The sequence below is a fragment of the Phalangium opilio genome, unplaced genomic scaffold (genome assembly GCF_054372755.1).
Source record: "Phalangium opilio isolate 3A_F unplaced genomic scaffold, DU_Popi_V2 ptg000037l_1, whole genome shotgun sequence".
Lineage (NCBI taxonomy): Eukaryota > Metazoa > Arthropoda > Arachnida > Opiliones > Phalangiidae > Phalangium > Phalangium opilio.
Genome location: NW_028324160.1, coordinates 6,933,582 through 6,940,794, shown reverse-complemented (window position 1 = coordinate 6,940,794; position 7,213 = coordinate 6,933,582). Strand labels below are relative to the sequence as shown.

General features: G+C 36.7%; 2 non-coding genes across 2 annotated transcripts; both read left to right on the top strand.

Annotated features, from left to right (window-relative positions):
- The first annotated feature begins 4,170 nt into the window (after positions 1-4,170).
- Positions 4,171-4,243, top strand: TRNAV-CAC (transfer RNA valine (anticodon CAC)). The gene has a single exon. It is a non-coding gene; the product is annotated as a tRNA-Val (tRNA).
- Positions 4,244-4,308: 65 nt separating this feature from the next.
- On the top strand, positions 4,309-4,381 carry TRNAV-CAC (transfer RNA valine (anticodon CAC)). Its single transcript has one exon. It is a non-coding gene; the product is annotated as a tRNA-Val (tRNA).
- Positions 4,382-7,213: the final 2,832 nt, after the last annotated feature.

Here is a 7,213-nt window from a genome sequence, read left to right as displayed (position 1 = left end):
TGATGCGTCGTCTGAACAAGTAGACCAAGGATTACGTTTCTAAAAAAAAGGCGAGACTCGCTTTCCGTTAAAAACTCGATATTACTATTCTCAGTTTTCTCACAGGGTGGAGTAAAAATTTAATTCCTTCCACTCTTCACCAAAGTTATACAAAAACAAAACATCAGTATCGCTATGCAAAGGCTTAGGGTTTAAGGGGTTGTAACGTCATCTTTTCTCGAAATTATTATACCATTCTTCTTCAATACTGAATTTCGAGCTACACTAACTTCTAAATCGTCGACTTCAGTTACAGTTAGAGAAATTTCAGCCTCAAAAACGTCGTTAACGTCAAACTATTCCAAGTTCTCGCACTTTCCGACCATTTCGGAGCTGAAACTGATGCAGACGACAGCTTAAAAGGTCATGATCTCGATCTGTCCCACACATTCGCATAACCAATGAAACGCGAGGAAGGAGGAGCAAGTGGTTTAAACGTTTTTGGCGCTTCCCCTCACGGTCAATCTGATATTTGTATGGGGTCTATGGCCTCTTATAGATTCCAAGTACTAAATCTATGTATTCCTGAATGTATATATTGTACAATTTATACAGTTTCTTAACATAAATTTATAATATGATTTACTTTTCTACTTAATGATCGCTCCAGCCCACTTTCAGATCGCTACACACTGTAGAAACTAGAGGTCTAAAAATGGTCTCTTCATGGTTTAAACTAAAACATCATACCAGTAATAGTTTAAACTTAGGTGTATTATGGTTTGAAAATCGATTCAGTCAAAATTAACCATAAATGGTTTGTCCATAAAGCTAGATTAAACCAACAATGTTCTGGAACCGTTATATTCTACTATCAGACCCTTTAACTAATGTTCTGCTTTCAGAATGTGATTCAGAAATGTACCGATTTTAAACTTTATATCGTTAATTTTCCGTCTTTAAACCATATTCTGTTAATGTTCTAATAATAGAGGTAAAGTTTAAATGTTCTAGAATGAGAATGAATAAATTAAAATCGGAACTCAATGCGAAGAGAAAAACACGTAGAGCCGGTAAAAACCTAAAACCGTTGCTTCTCTCTTATTTCTAAATTCTCTTACGCGTTTCAATTACAGTGAGTGAGTGCTTTCGACTTTTCTTGTTGAATCAACAGATTCTGTCCGGCTGTCTAGAAACACTGACCAGCATCCAGCCAATATGAAACACTGTCGATCATGAATCGGTAAGCACTCAATTCTCCTTCAGTCATCCAAAGCGTGGATGATTCTCAAATTTGCGAATCACCTACCAACATGACTCTTTGAGACTTTAATGTCGAAAACGTGAATAAGCGCCACCGAAACGAAATTCAAATTTCCAGACGTCTCCCATTAGTCTACCCTTCCACCTTCACATGTGTAAACAAATATCCGCGATTTAGACAACTAGTGAACATTTCCATTACAATTGTATAACTTTACGTTCTAGGGTGAAGCTTGATTTAATACGGCGTGGCCCAACTTGTTTTTCCCAGCTTTAGCTTAAGCATAGTAGGGTTGACTCTAATTTAATTTTAATTAATGAAAAAGTGTTTTTTTGCGTCACTATTTCCTTAATAACCTTTGAAGTTCAAATCCAATTTTAATTTTGAAAACAGATTTGGTTTCTGTGTAACGTTATGCATAAAATGAGATCAACCACAAAAAATTTGAAGAAATATTTCGTGACGTCATTTTGCGATAATTTACACATTCATGTGTTGCTCGTGCTCCTTTCAAGATTTTCTATTAATTTCGATGGCATCGGGTTTTCAAGGGTTCAGCTTTTCTAAAAACGTCTTACTCGTCGCTCTAGCTATTATAGAAAAAAATGGCGACCGAATGAAATCGGCCGGAAACGTTTGATCGCGACTGTACTCAAACAACGATTGACTGAAGGAAGGAGTTTTAAGATATGTTTACATGAAAATATTTTTATGATCCCGGAAGGAATTAATTCTGATATAAGTTGTTTTCGTGTTTAAGTACTAACGAAATTATGTATGAAGATATGTCTCCTGGTAAGTCGTTTTCAAAATTAAATAATTTAGATCCAAATATTGCTCTAAGCCTTAGTTCTGAAAGTATTTCATTTACCTTTCCTATGTTCTGTTAACTTCTTGTAAAATTTAAATAATTAAGATGAAGCTTCAGAAGGACCACCGAGAAAAAATTGCAAAAGAATTAAGCCATCTAATTTAAAAAATAAACGATCCAAGAAAGCTGTTTTAACCGGGATGGAAAACTAGGTAGGATTGCACTTTACGTGACCCACCCAACTAACAATGGTTTCTAATTAATTGGACCCTGAGGAGTCCGAAAAAAATAGTTAAAAAAATATTTGGCAGCCGCAAGTTGGTGAAAAAAATTTTGGAAAATTTTAAAATCCATGCACTTACCGCCATTGAAGTCGCTATCCGCTTAACGCATTCTGCACTCAATCTCGCAAAATAAGCCGGGAGCGACTGTAAAAAATTGACGTACTCGCGCCGGAGTTATAGCTATGGAATTTTTTAAGCTTACGAAAACCTTCATTTCTGATAAAAGGACGGAAATATAATGCGAGGAAAACTGCTATGTTTTGGAGAAATCGTTGAATTTTTTGGGAATCCGATAATTGATAACGGTAAATTTTGGAAAATGCCGTCAAATTATTTTTGAATTTATTTTGGAAAATGTGTCAAATCCTTGGGGAATTAGATTTTTTGGAACAAAATTTTTAAATAAACGGCGTCAAGTTATTGCAACTATGTTTTGGAAAAGGTGTCAAATTATTGGGAAATCAGCAAATGTCAACATCAATATTTCAGAAAAAGAGTATAGTTTTTGCAACTATATTTTGGGAAAAGCGACAAATTATTGGGAAGCTACCAAACGTCAACATTAATCTTTTAGAAAAGGATTCTAGCTGTTGCAACTATATTTTAGAAAAGGCGTCCAGTTATTTCAGCAATATTTTGGAAAAGGCGACAAATTATTGGGTAATTAGCAAATGTCAACATCAATATTTTAGAAAAGGCGTCTAGTTATTTCAGCCATATTTTGGAAAAGGCGGCAAATTATTGGGTAATTAGAAAATGTCAACATCAATATTTTAGAAAAGCCGTCTAGTTATTTCAGCCATATTTTGGAAAAGGCGGCAAATTATTGGGTAATTGGCAAATGTCAACATCAATATTTTAGAAAATGCGTCTAGTTATTTCAGCCATATTTTGGAAAAGGAGGCAAATTATTCGGTAATTAGAAAATGTCAACATCAATATTTTAGAAAAGCCGTCTTAGTTATTTCAGCCATATTTTGGAAAAGGAGGCAAATTATTGGGTAATTAGCAAATGTCAACATCAATATTTTAGAAAAGCCGTCTAGTTATTTCAGCCATATTTTGGAAAAGGCGGCAAATTAATGGGTAATTAGCAAACGTCAACATCAATATTTTAGAAAAGGCGTCTAGTTATTTGAGCCATATTTTGGAACAGGAGGCAAATTATTGGGTAATTAGAAAATGTCAACATCAATATTTTAGAAAAGCCGTCTAGTTATTTCAGCAATATTTTGGAAAAGGCGACAAATTATTGGGTAATTAGCAAACGTCAACATCAATATTTTAGAAAAGGCGACAAATTATTGGGTAATTAGCAAACGTCAACATCAATATTTTAGAAAAGGCGTCTAGTTATTTCAGCCATATATTGGAAAAGGGGGCAAATTATTGGGTAATTAGCAAACGTCAACATCATTTTTGGAAAACGCGTGAAGTTATTGCAACTATATTTTGGAAAAGGTGCCTATTTTTCGGCAATTTGATAAATGTAAACAGCAATATTCTACAGGGCCGGTAGGCCCTTGTAGATATGACTTGATACCGTTTTGTAACGTTAAAGTAATATTCACCCGCTTTTGCTAATTTCCAATGGAGATTAACATGGGTTTTTCGTGATTTTTCCCCACCGATAACTTAAAAACTACAGCGAAGATACTTTTCGGAATTATCTTAAATTAACAATTAAGTATTCAGGGTTTGCTATCGGCCAGCTTGATCAAAACAATTCAGTCTAAGTATGTTAATTTTACTTAATTACAGAAGTACGGCTTTGACCATCGTGATTGGACATAATAATTAGCTAGATCTCTTGGAAAACTCAGTGTCACTACGTATCTGTAGTGTGGTGGTTATCACGTCCGCTTCACACGCGGAAGGTCCCAGGTTCGAGCCCTGGTAGATACATGTATTGACCATCGTGATTGGACATAAGAATTAGCTAGATCTCTTGGAAAACTCAGTGCTACCACGTATCTATAGTGCAGTGGTTATCACGTCCGCTTCACACGCGGAAGGTCCCAGGTTCAAGCCCTGGTAGATACATGTTTTGACCATCGTGATTGGGCTAAAGAATTAGCTAGATCTCTTGGAAAACTCAGTATCACCACGTATCTATGGTTATCACGTCCGCTTCACACGCGGAAAGTCTCAGGTTCGAGCCCAGGTAGATACATGTTTTAACCATCTTGATTGGACATAATAATTAGTTAGATCTCTTGGAAAACTTAGACTTACCACGTGTCTGTGGTGTAGTGGTTATAATATATATTTAACAATTATTTCACTTCACTTGGTTTAATAAGGTGACATAGGTAGCGTACTTTTTCCCTACTTTTAAAACCATTAAACTAAGTAATATTAGAAGTTCAATAGATTGTCTAAAAAATATGTTAAAAGCCACTGTAAATGGTGCATAAATGCTTAATATTTCCTTAATACTTGCAAATAATGTTAGTAAATGGCGTGAATTGATCATAGAAATGGGGTTAAAGTACACCCTAAATGATGTCTTTTATGGCACTGGAAAAAACAGCATATATGGTGTTTGAATGCACCATTATATTTTAGAGTGCAAATGTATGACGGTAAAGCAAACATAATTATTCAAAGTTTAATTACATTAAGACTGAAGTAACAGATATTATATAAAAACGTCTTGGTTTGGACCAAGGCCGAAAAAACAAACGATATGTGTGAGGTTTATCAATTGACTGAAGTTTCAGGTATTGAAATTTTTTTCTAGTTCTTTTTATCCACTCAATCCTTAATCAATATTTAATTCAATCAACTGATTTTACTGTTAATCGATCTAGTCCCTCTAAATTAATTGAAAAAATTACATATCTACGCTTTTTCAAGAACAATTAATTTCACGATAAAATGTTTTCGAAAATGTAATTGTTCTTGAAAAAGCGTAGATAAGTAATTTTTTCAATTAATTTAGAGGGACTAGATCGATTAACAGTAAAATCAGTTGATTGAATTAAATATTGATTAAGGATTGAGTGGATAAAAAGAACTAGAAAAAAATTTCAATACCTGAAACTTCAGTCAATTGATAAACCTCACACATATCGTTTGTTTTTTCGGCCTTGGTCCAAACCAAGACGTTTTTATATAATTCTAGAAAGGCGTCAAATTATTTGTCAATTTGTTAAGTTTGAACGGAAAATTTTCGAAGGGTGTTTAATTATTCAGCAATTTGCTAAATGTGAATGGCAATATTTCGCAAAAATGTGCCGAAGTATTCGGCAATTTTATAATTGTAATCAACCATATTTTGAGAGAGGTTTCAAACCCTTGGCCAATTCGAAATGTGAAGGGCAATATTTTGGAGCTTGTGTCACATTATTCCGGGATGTAACGAAATGTAAATAGAGTACTAGGGAGGAACTCAATGGTATGCAGTAATTTGTGGCACTTAGCGTTACCCGAGATACACCACTTGGAGGTGGCCACACGTCGTTTCTCATGGGGAGTTTTTCATGGCAGGACCCCTTGCCTACTGCCGGCAATAATGTCCTGTGTAGTCTTCACTCGGCAGCAGGCAAAAGGGCTTGCCGAATGAAGACTACCCAGGACATTGAAGCCCTTTTGTCTACTACCTGCATCACTCATCGCTGACTTCAAAATTGTTTTCAGCGTTTTGCCCTGCAACAAGGAACGCCGGCTCTGTTTCTGGATTCAGAGTACTTAACTCTTCCTCCGACACGCCAATTTCAATTAGATCAAGGCCTTTTCTTCCTGGACCAGGGTAGCATTCCTTGACGTCCTCCAAGAACCGACGGAAGTTGGTTCCTGGAGGAAGCCAACTGCCATCTTGGTCCTTGAAAAACAAGCACCTGTACCAATAGGTCGCCATGTAGCTGTTCAATGCCCTGTCAGTTCTATATGACTTAATGCTGTCCTTCAAATGCCTGTTCCTATTTTCGATGTTATTGGTATGAGCTCGTGAATCCTCAGAATTCACAAACTCATACTTATGAAGGACAGTCAGATGCTCCTGAAATCCCATCAAATACAATTCATGTACATTGGGGCTTCGTCCGAAACAATAACGGACCCAGGGACTATATACTTAGACATAAAACGGCCCTGGACTTATTTTTGACCCTTAAAAAGAGACCATCTTTTGTATCTCTGCAGTAAATGCCAAAGATACAAATGGCCTCTCCAGCCAATTGAGCCCCACGATGGTATTTTCGACAGTAATAAATACGTTTCGTCCACCTCTACGAACAGTCCAGGTCCTCCTATCTGAACCTTGTCAGCCCTGTTCGAGATTACAATCTCAGCTACCTCGCGGCACATGGAAAACTAGTCCACGACGGTATGGGCGGAACATTCACTGTGGGTAACAGCGTCAGACATGCTCATGCTGCACACCCACAGGAATACCAAAAAGAGATTGTCAGTGACCGACGAGTTTTGATTATAGAACCAGGTGTTTTTTGAGGGGACGAAAGCCTTTACACATTCGCTTACCAAGTACTCTGGTACTTTCCTTTTTTTCGCCTTTAAAGCTTTTCGCTTATTATCGCGAGATTTGGCGGCTGAACAGCGGATTAAATATCCAAATCGCCTTTGAGCATCCTGAACGCCCACAAGATACCCATTTATCTCCCCATCTTCAGACCTGTTCCTGCATTCACAAACTATCTTTCGTTCATTGAACGAATCAAGTCGCGGGACAAGCTCCAAAGAAAGTACCAGAGTAATGGCGTCCTTCTCTGACCTCGCCTTAAGGGCATCATCCATACACGGGAAAAATTCGCCCCAATTCCTCAGAGAAACCCCTTTTAAAAAAATGCTCCCCATTCCCAAAATTAGGGTTTTCAAAAATATCTCCCTCCAAATTAGCCTCGGCCATTGAAA